Source organism: Mustela nivalis (genome assembly GCF_964662115.1).
Source record: "Mustela nivalis genome assembly, chromosome: 13".
Taxonomy (NCBI): domain Eukaryota; kingdom Metazoa; phylum Chordata; class Mammalia; order Carnivora; family Mustelidae; genus Mustela; species Mustela nivalis.
In genome coordinates this window covers 83,143,767-83,162,206 of record NC_139032.1, presented here as the reverse complement: position 1 = coordinate 83,162,206, position 18,440 = coordinate 83,143,767, and the positions used below count along the sequence as shown (strand labels likewise).

The following is an 18,440-nucleotide window of genomic DNA, read 5'->3' as shown; positions in this document are numbered from 1 at the left end:
TCAGTGGGTGGGCGATGGTAGGAGTCCAAGACTTGGTCCCTAGCATGTGCTGGGCACATAGTATGGACTCAATAAATGGGGACCGCCTCATTCCCGTGTTCGCGTTTGCCTGTATTTGCACCCCCGACCCCAAACTCCTTGCCCCACCCTCTTCGCTCACCGTACACTCTTTGGCACCCAAGAGGGAGATGGGAAGTCCGGCGGACACTGCGACACTGCATGTCCTTCCCTCCTCCGTGAGGGCCCAGTGGGGAATGCTTCTAGGCTGATGAGCCAGGACAAGGGCTCCCCCTCCTTCACCCGCGTTGACCCCTCCCCTATTCAGAGCCGAGCTCCTCACCTGCTCCGTCTGGCTCAGCCGCTGCGAAGTGTTTTGGGGACAGACGAGGTCCGGTGACTACACCTCTGTGCTAGCTCTCCACCGGGCAGGGGAGCCCGCCGGGCGCGGGGCGGTGCGGGGGGCGGTTCTAGGAGACCCCGCCCCTCGGCCCCAGCCCCTTGGAGTCAGGGACTCCCCGCCCTCCTATGCGCGCGGGACTGTCCAGTCTTCCCGCTGGCCCGAGAGCTCCGGCGAGAGAAGGGGTGTGCCCGGGAATTCCTCGGTTCCTGAACGGGATCTGCTGTGCTTCTCCCCACAACACGCAGGAAAAGGCACTCGGTTAGAAGGGGTCGCTCTGTGAGGCTTGGATCCCAAATAAACTTGTGGAAGTGGAAGGATCCTTGGACTTTCCCAACCGCATCTCCGGCTGGACGGTGGGAAAGGAGGGAACGTTCGGGGCCCTGAGCTGGCCCCCTGCGGACCTGCTCTCTTTTACCTTTAACCCCACTTTGAGGAGGGACTGTCATACCCATTTTCCAGATAAAGACTGAGGGCTCTCTCCAAGTTAGACAGCTGGTGGGTGGCAGAGCTCGGCCTTGAACCTGGCTCTTTGGGTCTTCATCCAGACCATTCAAAAGGTGAGAGCGGGGTGGGGGGGGGGTGTGTGGAGGGGGGAGGGCAAAAAAAAAAAAAAAAGCTGAGAGCGAGGTGGGCCGGAGAGAATCCACGTGTGTGAGGTGGTGGGGAATTAAAATGAAAGGGTTTTGGCCTCTGAGGGCAGAGCCTGGCTGGGCTAGGTGGGTGGTGGGGGAAGGAGCCAAGGTAGGTTAAGGGGAGGGAGGGGGGATGCAGAGGTGGTGCTCTGAGTGGCCCCCAGCTGGGACCAGAGGCACCCCCTGGCCTCAGTAGGGAGACTTCCAGCTTGGGAGGGAGGTTAGACCGATCCAAGTTCATCTTGACTGACTCAGGCACGTTACCCAATTTCTCTGAGCCTCGGTTTCCCCATCTGTGACATGTGGATAATAGTACACACGTCGAGGGGCTGCTGTGTGATTTAAGTGACCTTGACAAAGCCTGTGGCCCCTACCAGGCATTTAGTACATTTATCGTTCTTGTCAAAACTTTGCTTACAGTTACCTGTAACTGTAATAGCCTGCTGGCCAAACAGTGCTTTATGGGTTTTTCTCCCACAACTTCTTCTGTTGTAGTAAAATATGTAGAACAGAATTTACCATGTTATGACAGTTTTTATTTAGTTTTTTAAAGGTTTATTTGAGAGAGCAAGGGCCGGGGGCAGAGGCAGAGGGAGAAGGAGGCTCCCTGCTGAACTTGATCCGGGGACTCTGGGATCTCGACCTGAGCCTAAAGCAGGCAGACACTGAACCAACCTAGCCACCCAGGGGCCCCATATGATGGTTTATTTTTAAAAGAAAAGGGCAGGGAATCAAACTGGATGATATATTGGTGTGCAGCGGGCTCTTCTAGCTTTATCCAGGTTTGAGAATTTGCAGAATAAAATCGGGGGATGGGAGGTCCCCGTTGGGGCTGAGTCCTGAGCATTTCCCTGGTTCCTGGGCCTACAGAATGTCTGCAGGACTTGGCTGTCCCTTGTCTTTGTGGCCAACCAGCATCCCACCCAGAATGGAGCCCTTGCTGCCTGGTCCGGTTGGGCCCTCCCGCATTTGTCATTCAAGACAGGGACTCTTGGTGTGTGTGGGGGGGGCCATTTTTACATATGTGCTAACTGAGCCCAGAGAGAACACAGGGCTCGGGGCGGCAAGGAAAAGACGAAGCCCAGGTCTGCCACTTTCTTTCTGTGGGTGGGGTGGGCTGGGTAATTCTAATTCTCCCAGCTTCGTTTGTACACCTTCTAAGTCTCCAGGCCTTCCCCATTCCCAGCCCCAATCTCTCTGCCCTGTCGCCTGAGTTACGACATTCCCAGCTTCAGTAATGTCCCTGCCTAGGGGCTCTGGGCCAACCCTCTTCCTTCAGTGGGGTCACATTTCCTGGGAGTCACTCCTGGAGATGGCTAAGTACCAGGGGGCAGGAAGTAGGGGTGGGGGCCTCCATGGACCCACGCTGTTTGGGCGCTGTTTTAGCCTAATCTCTTTACCCCAGAGCCTGGGTATTGTCTGACCGGCAGCCCAGGGCCATTCATCGTGCCTGTGGCGGTGGTTCTGACAGGCCTCTTGTCTCCTTACGTAGGGCCTGGAGGCTGTGAGTGAGTGATAGCCACTGGGGTCCCTGGGCTCATTGTCTTTGTCGATGGGGCGGGGGGGGGGGGGGCATGGGAGCAGCCAGCGGTGTGCTCATCCTGGGGCATGGCCCTGCCCTGTCTCCTCAGCTAAGTTGTCCACAGTCCAAGTGTAGGAATTTGGAAAGAGGAGCTGGCAGCTGGGATACTTTCACCTTGGGGTTGCCACAAGCCCAACAGAATTGGAACTTGGCCATCAGCCAACTTTTTTGTGACCTGGGCCAGCCTCTGTGCCCTGTGTCTTCTCACCGAGAATGTAGAGAATCACCCCCTCTTCTCAGGGACAGAAAGGGTGGCTGTGAGGCGAGACGTGTGAGTGTCAGGGTTGGGGGAGCCCCATAACCTGACCCCGTTGTCACTTTTCTCTGGTGGCACTGGCCTCCTGCTCTGTAGGTAAAAGAAGAGCCCCTTCCCCTCACCCCACCCCTGCATACCTTGGTTCCTGAGAAATCGACGTGCCCAGAACCAGCCTGCCTTCTTGCCCACTCCAGCGCCTCCTCCACTGAGCAGGCAGAGTGAGCGCCGTAAAATTTCCATCTGCTCCTGCCCTTCCCCTGCTCAAAACCTCTCTGTGGCTCCCTGGTGCTCCAGGAGGAAATCCAGGGTCAGCATGTGGCTCACATGATCTGTCTCTCCACCACCCCCCCCCCCACCCCCGCCATCCTCCCCCACCGGGACTCTTCCCCATCACACTCCATAGCCCAGCCTGTAGCCAGGGAACCTCTGTCAGTTCACACCCCCGGGCCTTTACACATGCTGTTCCTTTGTCCAGGAATAGGCAGTCCTCCTCCTCCTCCAAGTCCTTTGTGGCTCATTTCTACCTATCCTTCAGGTCTCAGCTTAGACCTTCTAGGATACCTTCCCTGCCCCCAATATTAAACTGTTTCAGGAACCCCAGATCCCTGTAAATGCTGGGAAATTGTCTGCCTGTCTCTACTGCCCCCACCCGCGCCGCCGCCCCTCCAGCGCCAGGGATAGGGCCTGACAGAGTGAGTACTTGTGTTTGTTGAAGGACTGAAGGAATGATCTAACAGATCTAGGCATACCCAGACAGATACCTTGTGACTCTATGATTGGGGTGCGTGTGCCTGGGGGGTTGGCATGGGGGCTGAGAGGAAGAGGAATCTGCTTAGTGGACCCCCACACCTGCCACCCACAGGCCATATTCACCCACAGTGATTATGGCCCCAGGATACTGAAGCAACTACTTCTTGCCAAGCTGTTTCCAGCCATTCTCAGCTCTTCCTAGTCCTGTCCCTACCTGTCCTCACATGTCCCCACACGTCCTTACCTGTCACTAGGGCAGCTCCAGAAGCCAGAGGCAGCTGATGCAGAGGCCTTGAGCTGGGAGTCAAGGCCAGCCCCACGCTCCATTCTGGGCCCCTTTCTGTGACCAACAAGCATCGGGACCCAAATGACTACATCTCCACTCTTGGTCTTGGTTCCTCTCTTCGGAGCTTCTCACCCCAGTTTAGAGAGAATGGTAGTGCATATCTGTGACATGCCTGGCGTGGAACCTGGCACACAGCAGGTGCTCAATAAATGTCTATTTGTAGGGGAAACCAAGAACTAGAGAGGGAAAGTGACCTGTGGTCACATAGTAAATCCATGCACAGCCTAAGCCTTCACTTTCCTCAAGCAGCCTCTCCCCATCACTTCTCTCTAAGCTTAAAATAACTTTTACCTCGATCTGACATGACAGTGAATGCTAGGGGGTTCAGAGTTTCTTTTGGGGTGGGCAATGAAGTGTTCTAAAGTTGATTGTGGTCATGGTTGCCCCATTGTGTGAATGTCCTAAAAACCATTAAGTTGTATACTTTATTTTTTCTAACATTTTTTTAAACTTTTTTTTTTTTAAGATTTTACTTATTTTTTTTTTTTAAAGATTTTTATTTATTTATTTGACAGAGAGAAATCACAAGTAGTCGGAGAGGCAGGCAGAGAGAGAGAGGGGGAAGCAGGCTCCCTGCTGAGCAGAGAGCCCGATGCGGGACTCGATCCCAGGACCCTGAGATCATGACCTGAGCCGAAGGCAGCGGCTTAACCCACTGAGCCACCCAGGCGCCCAGATTTTACTTATTTATTTGACAGATATCACAAGTAGGCAGAGAGAGTGGGGGAAGCAGGCTCCCTGCTGAGCAGAGAGCCCCATGCGGGGCTTGATCCCAGGACCCCAGGATCATCACCTGAGCTGAAGACAGAGCCACCCAGGTGCCCAAGTTGTATACTTTAAATGAGTGAGTTGCATGGAATGTGAATTACATCTCAGTAAGCTTTTATTTTAAAAAATAACTACAGTGTGCAAGAAAAAGTGCTGGACAGAAGATGTGTAGCTGCACGGGCTTCTTGAGCCCAGGTCTCCTGCTCTGTCACTTGGATCGTATTCCCCACTTATAGGAATTTGTAAGACCAAATGAAGAAGTTGAGTTGTAATATTCCCAGAGTTGATACCAGTATCAATAATATTGATACTGGCCATTTCTATAAAAATGATTCTCTCACTCTCAAAGATTACTGGATAAAGAAATGAACAAATACGTTACCAAAGAAGAAAAACAAAGAGAAAAATACATGGGGAAAAAAGCACTCCTCCTCAATTTTAATCAAAGGAGTGAAAACAAAAAAACAACTTTAAGGTATCATTTTAAAATGGAAAAACTCTGTGCTGACACAGTTGTGATGAAATCGATATATGGAAGTACTGTTACACCAGGCAGAATGGCACAATCCTCTTGGAAAGCAACAGAGTACTATCTTAAGAGCATCAAAGGGGTGCCTACGTGGCACAGTTAAGTGTCTATCTCTTGGTTTTGGCTCAGGTCGTGATCTCAGGGTCTTGGAATCAAGCCCGCTGTTAGACTCTGTGCTCAGTGGAGAGTCTGCTTAAGATTTTCTCTCCAGTGCTTGGGTGGCTGAGTTGGTTAAGCATCTGCCTTCAGCTCAGGTCATGATCTCAGGGTCCTGGGATCAAGCCCCACATCGGGCTCTCTGCTTAGCTTCTTCCTCTCCCTCTGCCTGCCACTCCCCCTGCTTGTGCTCCTTCTCCCTATCACTAAATTAAAAAAAAATCTTAAAAATACATACATCAATAAATAAGTAAGTAGGTCATGGGGATGTAAAGTACAGCATGGAGGCTCTAATAATATTGAGAGTGTATTTGAAAGTTGCTGAGAGAATAGATCTGAAAAGTTCTCAGTATAAGAAAAGAAATTCTTGTATGTATGGTGTGATGAATGTTAACTAGACTTATGGTGATGATCATTTTGCAATCTAGACAAATATTTAATCACTATCTGTACACCTGAAACTAGTATGTTGTATCTTAATTATACCGCAATTTTTAGAAAAAGAAAGAAAAAAGTAGGAAGTAAGAAAAGTAGGAAACAAACAAACAAAAAGCAATCATATAATTACAACTAAGTACAACTCTGTGTAGACCGGCAGATATTGTTGGTGACTGACATAGCATTTGCATCCTTCTCCTCTGTTTTCAAAATGCTCTTTCTCAGCCTCCCTTGCAGCTGTGGATTGTCATGTTACCACTAAGATGTAAACCAAAGTCTTCTGGCAGAAATCAGATATATTTTGCTTTTCTGATAACAGGGATTGTTACTGTTTTCACCACCCTCTCCTCCTAATCTCTTCTTTTAAAAAAAATCTCTTCTGTCTCGGGGTGCCTGGGTGGCTCAGTGGGTTAAAGCCTCTGCCTTCGGCTCAGGTCATGATCTCAGGGTCCTGAGATCAAGCCCCACATGGGGTTCTCTGCTCAGTGGGGAGCCTGCTTCCCTTCCTCTCTCTTTCTGCCTGCTTCTCTGCCTACTTGTGATCCCTGTCTGTCAAATAAATAAATAAAATCTTCAGAAAAAAAAATCTCTTCTGTCTTGAACGTAGGTGAGGTGCCTGGAGCTGTGGCAGCCATATTGTGACCATGAGACTACAACATGTTATGTCAAAAGGCAATCTATTAAGAATGATAGGAACAGCAAGACTGACATACCATGGGTCCATAACTTCATTGTGCAGCCTTCCAACTTAGAGACTACCTACTGCCAGTCTTTTGTTATATAAGGAAAGTAACCCCATTTATTTAAAGCACTGTTGTTAGTTGCAGCTGGGACCATTCTCAACTGGCACATGGACAAAGATATGAAAATACACTGGATGGCGTACGGGATTTGAAGGTAGACAAACAGGGTTTTGAATCCCATTTCTCCCACTCTGTGTAGCTGTGATTTCAGGTCAAGCCTCTTGACCTCTGAGCCTCCATTTCCTCAGCAATAAAATGGAGCTAATGACACCCACCTGTTGGGCTTTTCAAGGTTAGAATGACATGGCAGATGTGGAAGCACTTAGTGAACAGCAAAGTGATATTTGGGTTTAGTCTTATCAAACTAAAAGTCTGAACTAATGCAAGAACAATGAAGGAGCTGTTGTGTTAGGAAGGAGAATTGGTCATGAATATTTTTCTTTTTCATTCATTAATTAAATAATTAATTTATGTTCCAGATATTCTTCAAGACTGCTCTGGCTCTCTCTCCTCCGGGCAGGGACCCCCACCTTGGAGGGGAAGGGTCTGGACCTGAGACCGAGGGCTGTCTTCTGGTCCTGTGTGAAGGTGGCGGTAGGTGGAGCTCGAGGCTCATGGCAGAGCTGGGCCAGGGCGCTGGGCTCTTCACCTGGTCCTGGCAGGCGGGCGGGCACTGGGGAGGCTCAGCGTCAGCGGCTGTGACTCGAGGTAAAAATAATCAGGGAAGGACAGCTGCTTCCTTGTCAGCAACCAAGAGGGAAATAAAGCTCATGTCCCCTCCAGCGAAAACCTGCTCTCCAGGTCCCCAGGCTTCTGCCACCAACTGCTCGACGTCTGCGTGCCAATCCAATTTGAACGGCTGCGATTCCCCCCAGAGAGGGCTTATTTTAACTTCATCAAGCACCGAGAAAAACATCCAGACTAGAGTAAATGGAAGGAAGGAGCAGCTGCTTGGGGGCTCAGGCCGGGAATGGGGTCCGCGGCTTCTGTCCCGCCTGTGGTTGGACTGGGGGGTTCCCTCCTCCTAATCTGGTTCAAAAATTGCCCATGTGGTTAATTCAGCCAAAGCTCGGTGAGCATCTAGTTGGTGTTCCCCTGAAATCCGGTGGGGGAGGTAACAACGCGGCCCTGCTCAGAAGTTCCTCTCTGATGTCATCTCCTCTCCTGTTCCCTCTCTCTCCTCCAGCGCCCGCTCTGGGGCTGTGCCAGGCTCTTCACGAAGGCCCAGACTTGTGTTCTCTCCCAGCTTCGTGCCTTTGCACACCACGCCTTCCACCTGAACTGCCTTTCCTATTTCTTTGCCTGGTAGATGTCCACAAGTTCTAGAGAGTTCCTAGGCATTCCTCAAGACTCAGCTCAGTATCATTGGCTGCTTCGCCAAACCCCCAGGCAGACTTGACTTGTTCTCTGTGGGGCCCCGCAGGATTTTTTGGTTCATCCTCCTGTTTTAACAAGGAACTGGGGTGTCTCCCCGCCTGCCTTCCTTCCTCTTCTATCCTGCTCTTCTTCCCTTGTTTCCAACAATCACACTGAGCGTCTCCTCTCCACCAGACCCTGTGCCGGCTGCTTGGGGCAGATGCAAATCCCTGCCCTCAAGTAGCGTCCGTGTGGACGGTTGTCAGCGTGATGAGAGGTGGCTCGTGGGCTGTGGGGACAGGCCAGCAACACAGCCACCCAGAAACAGCTGCTTCCCGATGACAAAGTGAAGAATCATGTTTGTGTCTCTTTTTATCCTCCTTTTTTTTTTCCTTTTTTTGTCAAGGGATGAGCACAAGAGGCGTTGCTGACTTCCACTACAATTAGTGGAGACTTACATTTTTAGTGTATTCATTTCTCTAAATTTTTAAATGGTAATGCATATTAGATAAACAGTAAATTAACTAAAAAAATTAAAATGAGGCTAATAATAGAAATAATTTTAAAATTAAGGTTTACTTTTTCCTGGCTCGGTCTCTAAGGCCTGCTTCCCCAGAAAGACTTTTTTTTTTTTTTAAGATTTTATTTATTTATTTGAGAGAGAGAGACAGTGAGAGAGCATAAGTGAGGAGAAGGTCAGAGGGAGAAGCAGACTCCCCATGCAGCTGGGAGCCCGATGCGGGACTTGATCCCGGGACTCCGGGATCACGACCTGAGCCGAAGGCAGTCGTCCAACCAACTGAGTCACCCAGGCGTCCCCCCAGAAAGACATTTTTGTTCAGCCTGTGTGGTTAGGTTAGGAGCAGAGTGTCCCTGGGTTCCACCAGGACGAGGAGCCTTTGTCCTGCTGCCTCCCTGCTCTGGGGTAGGATCCCAGGGCCTGTTGATCTGTGGCCCCCATGGCCATGGCTGGAGGGAGTCACTTGTGCAGGGACGGGGCTCTGGATGGGATAGAGGTGGTCTGTTCTTGCATGTTTGGTAATTCGGAATATCTGAAAATGTTCACTGTTTCTTAGGCCTCATTGGAATGTGCTAGCATCCAGGAGAGTATGTCAGCTCAGTCTTGGCTGGGGGCTCAGTGGGTGGGTGGGGTATGTGCAGATAATGGGGTGGGGAGTGTGGGTACTGCTGAGGTAGGCCTTTTGGAGGATGGGTAGATGGGGTGAGAGGCAGAATATGGGATCCTTGGTGTGTGGGGGGTTGGCAGGGAGGGAGTGACAATAAGCCACCAGGTAGATCTGAGGGAATTGATATGGTGGTTCAGAGAGGTAAAGCAACTCACCCAAGGCCACACAGCTGGAGGGAGCTTTGACTCTGTCTGACTCCAGCGTTCACATTCACCTTCCATGAGTAACTGGCAGGGCTAGCTTGAGACATGATCCCTGGGGTTGACCTTGGAGTTCTCCACACCTTTGTCCTCCTGACCCCACTCACAGTGGACTCCAGATGGACCACACTGCAAGAGGTCCACTCACCCCAGTGGGTTCCTTCATGATCTCGACCGGATGGGGAAGTTGTCTTAATGACTGAACTACTACGGAGTAGGATGGAGAGTGCCTAGCCCGGGGTCATGTAAACTGGGACTCCCTGCATGTTTAGCTGTAGTGGGCGCCCATCTATTTCCACGACTTTGGGGGAATCCCCCTCCCCCACCGTTCATGTGATCCCACTCTGGTTGCCTCTCCTCAGAAGCAAGCAACAAACCACACAAAACATACCGACAGCGGTTTTGGGCCATGGCTTGGCCATTTCTCTGGTCATGTGTGTATGTGACACCAGCTGTGCCATTCAGAGCTCTGCCCTAGATGTCCTGTGGAGTGAAGAGAGCAAGGGTCCTGACACTGGGGTTTCTGAGTAGGAACAGTGTGAAATCAGAACTTGCTTGTGGCCAGGTATCATGGAGTTAAGTTTAGCTGCATCTAACAAAATTTCTAAATAAAAGCAGTTTAAACCTGCAAGGGTTTGTTTATCATGGGAAAGAAGTCTGGTGGTGGTCAGTCCAGAGCTCATATTGCTGGCCTGGATGTCCAGCCTCATGTCATGGCCCAAAATGGTTACCATTGCTCCAGCCATTACACCCCTGTTTTAGGCAATAAGGAGAGGAAAGTGGGGAAGGGCAAGAGAGGTGCTCCTTCCAGCTGACTCAGTTTGCCTTCCCTTAGGCAACCTTCCCAAAAGGACCATAGAATACTTATATTTACATATCACTGGTCCCAAGGGAGAAATGGTTTTTGTCACCTGAGCATTTTACCCTCCAGATAAAACCAGGCTTTCATCTTTGCCACAGGTTACATTTCCTGTCCTTTCTGTCTGCAGTGGGAGGAAATAAAACCCAGCCAAGAGGAGGGCACTCAGGAACAAACAGAGAGCAGAAGCCAGAGAGAAAGATCCTGAGAGGCAGAGAGGCAGAGACGCCAGCCCCACCCTCGGCCTTCCCAGCTGCCTGCATCAGCACCTGCTCTCCTTTTTTTCTCAAGTCGGGCTGAACCGAGGAGGAGTTTCTGTGTCTTGTAACAGGAAGAGTGTGCTCACCTTGGGGAAGGATTTACCTTTCTGGATCCTTCTGAGAAATGGGGATTCTATTGCCCAGCAGGTGGCGCTGTGACAAAGACGAACGGTGACACTCTGCCAGGCGCCCAGGGACCTGCTGTTCCTCCTGGGACTTGCTCCTGTCCCCCTCCAGTGATTCCCCGCCACTGCCCCGCCCCCATCACTGAGGGTTTACTGGAAACCGCCTCCTGTCTGACGCAGGGAGCTGGCCAGGCTCCGGTGAGTTTTCTGGACACCTGAGTAGTGGGGGGAACATTGAAGAAGCTGGAAACTGGAGAGAAGGGTGGGGCATAGCTGGAGAAGTGCCAGGAGCAGACATGGCCCCTGCCACCCGGTTGTCTGAGCGCGGGGTCAGACCCTGATGCTGGCAGTTCCAAGGGGCCAGCCCGCAGTGAATGTTTTTTCAGGTTCAGCACTGCGGTTGACCTGGTCCAAGCCCCTTTTCCACTTCTTCTGGGAACAGCACCTGATTTGGGGGAGCCCCCTTCCATGGTTAGCCCCCGTGGTGTTGGGAGGGGCTGACCCGCTCCGTTCTCCCTGTGCGGTATTTGTTTTCTATTGCTGCCAAGCGAATTACACCAACATGACCGCTTACAGGGTGGATCCGTGATCTCACAGTTCTGGGGGTCAAGGGTCAAGGTTGGCTCAAAGGCCTCCTCTGCTCTGGGTCTCCCAAGGCCAAAATCAAGGTGTTGGCTAGGTTGCATGTTTTTCTGGAGGTTCTGTGGGTCAATCCCTTGCAAGCCCATTCAGGGTGTTGGCCAAATTCTGTTCCTTTGGTTGTGGGACTGAGAACCCTATTTCCTTGGTGGCTGTCAACAGCAGCTGGGCTTTGTCCTAGTGGATGGCCATAGTCCTTATGCTTCTCATGTGGCCCCTTTGGCAAAGCAGGGCTTTGCTTCATGTCTTGCCAATTTCCCTTTCTTTGTCCTCCTCTTGCACCTTCCTCTTTGGTCCCATCTCCTTTCTGTTGTTTCTGCTTTCCCCTTCCGCCTTTCAGCGCTCCTGTGGTTACACTGGGCCATCTGGAAAATCCAGTGGGACCTTATTTTAAGATCAGCTGATTAATGACCTTAATTACATCTGCAGAGTTTACATATCAGGGTAACAGAACCAACTAGAGTTATGTATATGTATAATATAGAGGGAAAGACAGAAACAAAAGGACTTTTTTTTTTTTTTTAAAGAATTGGCTTGTAGAGGATTTTAGAGGCTTGGTAAGTCCCAAGATCTGCAGAGCAGGCTGGCAGGCTGGAGACCCAGGAATGTCTTAATTCAAGTCCAAAGGAAGTCTGCAGGCAGAATTCGTTCTTGCTTTGAGGAGGTCAGTCTTGGGTTCCATTAAGCCCTTCACCCGATTTGATGAGGCCCACCCACATTGTGGAGGGAAATCTGCTTTATTCAAAGTCCACTGCTTGGGTGCCTGGGTGGCTCAGTGGGTTAAGCCGCTGTCTTTGGCTCAGGTCATGATCTCAGGGTCCTGGGATCGAGTCCTGCATCGGGCTCTCTGCTCAGCAGGGAGCTTGCTTCCCTTCCTCTCTCTTTCTGCCTGCCTCTCTGCCTGCTTGTAATCTCTCTCTGTCAAACAAATTAAAAAAAAAAACAAAACAAAGTCCACTGCTTTATTTATTTTTTTAAGATTTATTTATTTATTTATTTGGCAGAGAGTCATGGAGAGAGGGAACACAAGCAAGGGGAAGGGCAGAGGGAGAGGAAGATGCATGCAGGCTCTCTGCTGTGCAGGGAGCTGCATGTAGGGCTCGATCCCAGGACCCTGGGATTATGACCTGAACTGAAGGCAGATGCTTAATGAGTGAGCCCCCAAGGTCCACTGCTTTTTTTTTTTTTTTTTTTTTAAGATTTTGTTTCTTTATTTGACAGAGAGAGAGATCACAAGTAAGCAGAGAGGCAGGCAGAGAGAGAGGGGGAAGCAGGCTCCCCACTGAGCAGAGAGCCCGATGTGGGGCTTGATCCCAGGACTCTGAGATCATGACCTGAGCCGAAGGCAGAGGCTTAACCCCCTGAGCCACCCAGGCGCCCCGGTCCACTGCTTTAGATGTGATTCTCATCCCACAACACCTTTATAACCCCCCCGAAATAATGTTTTACCCAACACCTGGGAGAAAGTTGACACATAAAATTACTATTATGTAGCAAGTAGTACCTAGGCTAGTGCTTAGTTGAATAACTAACTGGAAATCAGGTGAGAGGGGAATCTTTAGAATTCTGCCACCCATAGGGGGACAAAAAACGGGGGTCCATCTAGTTAGGGTGTTATTGCACGTCCCTGGCCAAGGAGATTCACTGTAGAATGGATACGTGACCCAGGTGGGTCCCCGAATCTTCTATGAAGACTCCTGGGAGAGTCATGCTCTTCTGATTGGGGCAGCCAGCCCGGGAGAACCAAGCTTCATCTCTATTCCACACTTTAGGGAAAAGTCAAGTGAAAGCAAAGCCAAGCAAGAAGAGAGCAAAACCAGGAGCAGGAAAGAGTTCTTTTTTTTTTTTTTTTTTTTAAGATTTTACTTATTTATTTGACAAAGAGAGACACAGCGAGAGAGAGAACACAAGCGGGGGAGCAGGAGAGGGCAGAAGCAGGCCTCCAGGATGCCTGAGTGGGCTCAGTTGTTAAGTGTCTGTCTTCAGCTCAGGTCGTGATCCCAGGATCGAACCCTGCATCTGGCTCCCTGTTGGCGGGAAGACTGCATCTGCCTCTCCCACTCCCCCTGCTTGTGCTCCCTCTCTCGCTGCCTCTCTCTCTCTCTGTCAAATAAATAAAATCTTAAAAAAAAAAAAAAAAAAGAGAGAGAAGCAGACCTTCAGCTGAGCAGGGAGCCTGATGCGGGCCGATCTCAGCACCCTGGGATCATGACCTGAGCCGAAGGCAGATCTAACGACTGAGCCACTCAGGTGCCCAGGAAAGAGCTCTTGAGGCTGTCTTTGTCTGCTGAATCCAGTTGTCTCTGAAGTCCACACTAATAAGTTTTGCTAAAACCCAGTTCTCCAAATCCAGGTTCCCACAAACCAATTAACAGATGATTCCATCACTAAAGAAATGGGCAGTTTGCCAAATGAATCAAATGTATCTGTTGGGCATCTTTTGGGATGCCCGAGTGGCTCAGCTGGTTAAGTGTCTGCCTTCAGCTCAGATATGATCCCGGGGTCCTAGGTCTGGGTCCCAAGTTGGGCTCCCTGCTCAGTGGAAGGCCTCCTTCTCCCTCTCCCTCTACCCCGCCCCTCCCCAACTCGTATGCATGTGCTCTCTCACTTGGGTAAATGAAAAACAATCTTAAAAAAAAATTATTTATTTTAACTAAGGCTTACAAGCAAGTCCATGACATTCTGTAGCAGAGAATTTGCTCCTGTGACCTGCTGGACCCAAGCAGAGCCCGAGCACCTGACCGTGGGACATCCAGTAACTATGGGATTGAGCTACGCGCCATGAGCTGGTATTTGCGATCCCCCAAGTCACAAGGTCAGGTGGGTACAGCAACGCCTCAACACATATGAAGATAGTACATTGGTGTTTGCCCAGCCAGGACTAGAGGACCGAGTTCTAGGACTCTGAGGCCCGGGTCTGGATGGCACCAGGTCTACCGTAAATACCTCTCCCTTTCCTTCCCCATTAGGCCTCAACTCCCAGTCTCCTGCCTCCCTCTTAGAAGGGCCCCGTGATTACCCTGCTCCCACCTGGAAAATACAGGATAATCCTCTTGTTTCAAGATCCTCAACTTTATCACATCAGCAAAGTTCCTTGTACCATGTAAAGTGACCCCTTCACAGGTGGCAACTTTGGGGGCTGTTGCTAAGCCTACCACATTCCTTCGTCAGTTTCACCCGTCCACCCAGGGGCTCAGTGCCCAGCCAGAGCCGCGCTGGCGAGGGTAAGAGCTCCTCCCCAGGGGAAATCAGAGGCTGCTGGGCCCTATCCCTACCCCAGGCCCTCTAGCAGCAGCTCTGCTCCCCTCGATCTCAAGGCTTGGCCACTGTCCTCCTCGGGACGTGAGCATACACACGCGGGTCACCGTGCTTGTGCCTCTCTCGGCTGGAGACTGCAATGAACATAGTCTGCCTCTGATCCAGCAGCACTCACAGAGCATCTGTTATGCACTTGGCAGTCACTCGCTTTTGCCGATCTGCGGGCTGGGCTTCTTATGTCCTTTGTGGGCGTGGGAGACCCAGAGAAGCCAAGTGACTGGCCGGAGGTCACACAGTGGAAGTAGCGGATTGGAAATGAGGTCTGGAGGACTCAGAAGCTTCCTCCCCCGTCTTCAGGAAGCCATAGATGGGTCTCCAGGATGCTAGCCTCTCATCGGCCCTGACTCATTTTCCCTGGGCCCCCAAATTTAGAGTTCTAGCTCAGTTAGTTCAGCAAGAGTTGGCTGGTGGCCCTTGGGAACAGAAGACGTTAGGTTTCTGGAGCTGGGGGGCCCCCCTGCCACCTGGCCCCCAAACTTCTGTCACCTTTTAATAGATTTCTCAGGGAATGAGTAATTTGTTGCTGGTGCCGGCTTGGCATTCAGCAGGAAGTCCCTGCAGGCCTGGAAGGTCAGCATGGAGCCCCTCAAAAGCGACCGCTGGAGGAGGATAGTGGGTCAGGGCTGGCCGCTCAGCGCAGCCGCACCGCCAATTACCGCCCGGCCTGCTTCCTGCCGCAGACGTGCCCAGGGCCAGCGCTTTGAACCCTCGCAGGGAGGCCAGCTTCCAGTAAACAACCCAGGGCATCGGGCAGATTGACAGGAGAGATGCGGGAAGCCGGCCGGCCACTGGTGCCGCTCACTGCTCCTACTGGTAGATGGACAGGACCCAGTCCCCCGGGGCATCTCCCCCAGTCAGCGGCTTGGGGGGCCATCCGAGTGTCCAAGCCTCAAGGCTGGGAAGACGGGATTTCTAGGCCGTTTTTTCTGGGCCACCGAAGATGTCTTTTTCTGGGTGGTGAAATGAGCCTGGCCTGGGACCCCTTCCCTGGCCACCAGCCTGGGAGTGGGGATTTGGAAAAAGCAGGGTCCTGCTTCTTTCTGTCTCCCCAGGAAAGCCTCAGAAATATTTGGGGGTGCAAAGGTGGGACTGCCAGACTTTCTGCCACCATGTTATTTGGCATGTGAAAGAAAGGAGTTGCACTCGCTGCACGATCCCGTTTATGGAAGTTCTAGAATGTTTGGGTTTCAGAAAGTGGTGGCCTCTCCAAGGCACTGACTGGAAGTGGCACGAGGGAGCTTGCTGGGGGTGGTGGAAATGTTCATAGCCTGGTTGGGGTGCTGGTACCCACATTTATCAAAACCCACCCAGCTATATCCTTGAAAGCTGTTTCTTTTACTGGATGCACACTGCACCTCAACATGAGAAAAAGTAAGATAAAGAAGAGGGGGATGTGGAGGGCTGGGGAGAACCTGGGGATGTGTGCACACACGAGTGTGCATGCGCACACGTGGATGCCCACACACACACCTCCTGCAGGCACACATATGTTTGTCCTCCCTAAAATCAGAGCATTCTTCCCGCCTTTTCCTCAGTGAGGTTGAGCAAGAACACAGGTGTTCCTTCATCTTTGTATTCTTTTTTTTTTTTTTAAGATTTTATTTATTCATTTGACAGAGAGAGATCACAAGTCAGCAGAGAGGCAGGCAGAGAGAGGAAGGGAAGCAGGCTCCCTGCTGAGCAGAGAGCCTGATGCAGGACTCGATCCCAGGACCCTGAGATCATGACCCGAGCTGAAGGCAGCGGCGTAACCCACTGAGCCACCCAGGCGCCCTCATCTTTGTATTCTAATGGATGTCCTTCCATGTGCCAGCAGTAAATAGACCGGATGTGAAATGAGGTGCCCAAGCAGGCTGGCACCCTGTTCCTAAGGAGCCAGCTCAAGGCAACTGGCCCTGTCCCCTTGGGGTAGGACCATGAATAAAGTACCGGCTCGTGGTCCTTCTGGGGAGGGAACTTCAGGGGCTCACCTGCCCCCTGTTGCTGCACTTGCTGTCCGCTGTGCTCCTTCAAGGCCCGCGAGGGTCCAGACACGAGTGGCTGTTTCTAGGCCCACAAGACTAAATGTACGTAGGGAGAACTCTGCGGACATAACCCACTGTGCTGGAAAACAGAGAGGGACTCGAACTTGTGGGGAGCTGGTTGGAAGGGGCTCCAATGGCCAGATTGGGGGCAGTGGAAGATCAAAATGATGAATAACATGAATGGATCATGACCCAGAGAATTTAAAATGTCCTTGAAGTTGGAAAACAAAAAAGAATTAAAAAAACTCAGACGATCCAAGATAAGGAAGAAAGATTCCTAATAGAAGCGCATCAGCTAGGGGGACACCTGGGTGGCTTAGTCCGTCGAGCAGCCGACTCTTGGTTTCGGCTCAGTTTCATGATCTCAGGGCCCTGAGATGGAGCCCCAAGTTGGGCTCTGTACTCAGTGGGGAGTCTGCTTCAGATGCTCTCTCTCTCTGCCCCTCCCCATGCTCTCTCTCTTTTTCTTTAAAATGCATAAATAAATCCTAAGAAAAAACAAAGAAGAGGGTCAGCTAGGAAGTGATGGAAACAGAAAGTGGCATCTCACAGTGGACACTGTAATAAGGGATTGGGGCAAAAATTCTCAGCAGGTGTCAACATCGCTGGGAATAGGCCATGCCCTCAGGCTGGAAGAATGACCCACAAAGTGACATTTTTTTTTTTAAAGATTTTATTTATTTATTTGACAGAGAGAGATCACAAGCAGGCAGAGAGGCAGGCAGAGAGGAAAGGAAGCAGGCCCCCTGATGAGCAGAGAGCCCCATGCGGGACTTGATCCCAGGACCCCGAGATCATGACCTGAGCCGAAGGCAGTGGCTTAACCCACTGAGCCACCCAGGTGCCCCAAAATGACATTTTATTTTATTTAAATATTTTATTTATGTATTTGACAGAGAGACAGAGATCACAAGTAGGCAGAGAGGAAGGCAGAGAGAAGGGGGGAAGCAGGCCCTCCACTGAGCAGAGAGCCCGATGCGGGGCTCGATCCCAGGACGCTGAGATCATGCCCTGAGCCGAAGGCAGAAGCCCAACCCCCTGAGCCACCCAGGCGCCCCCAAAGTGACATTTTAATTATGTAGGGAAAATAATCATTTCACAAATGGAGAAATCTGGCAGACACCCCTTTACCCAAATGGTTGAACTTAAGACCACTAACCTCAGGACAAGATTGTATCTCTGGGGCCCTGAGAAAGGATACATTGCTTATGAGGAACTCTTGCCAGAAAAGCTTCCAGAATCATCAGACAAGTCTACCCTGAAGAGTATCCTTCAGAATGACTGACCTAGCCTCTTCATGAGAGACTGTTCCAGACTAAAGGAGGCTAAAGAGTCATTAAGGACCAATTCAGTGGGGATCAGATCCAAGTCACAAAAACTATAAAGGTGATATTGGGGAAATTCGAGTGTGTGGACTAAATATTAGAAAATTGTATTGCAACCTTATTAAATCATCTGAATGTGACAGTGATATTATGGTTTTGTTTTTTCTTCCTCCCCAACCTTATTGGGGAATAATTGACAAGTATAATTGGGTACCTCTACAGCATTCAGTTTCATTATATGCACGACAGAATGATTACGTACATCAAGAAAATTAACAGACCCATCATCTCTCATAGTTAACATGTGCCCCTGGTCAGAATGCTGCTCACATTCTCTGCAACTTTCAAGTATACCAAAAATATCTGCATATGTACATTTCCCCAGAGAATAATTAGAATGCTTCACTTTCAACTCATCAACTATTTACTACCCCTGGACAGGGTGCGTAGTGCTGTTCTGGACGCTGAAATAGAACGAAAAGAGGACCTGCTCTCAGTCTCAAAGGAGCCCTGACCTCGTAGCGAGATCACAGCTAGATTTGCAGGC

At 50.7% G+C, this 18,440-nt stretch overlaps 1 long non-coding RNA gene across 1 annotated transcript; it reads left to right on the top strand.

Moving 5' to 3' along the window:
* The first annotated feature begins 10,429 nt into the window (after positions 1-10,429).
* On the top strand, positions 10,430-17,181 carry LOC309846543. Its single transcript, XR_014301988.1, has 3 exons — positions 10,430-10,785; positions 13,885-14,046; positions 14,196-17,181. It is a non-coding gene; the product is annotated as an uncharacterized lncRNA (long non-coding RNA).
* The last annotated feature ends 1,259 nt before the right edge of the window (positions 17,182-18,440 follow it).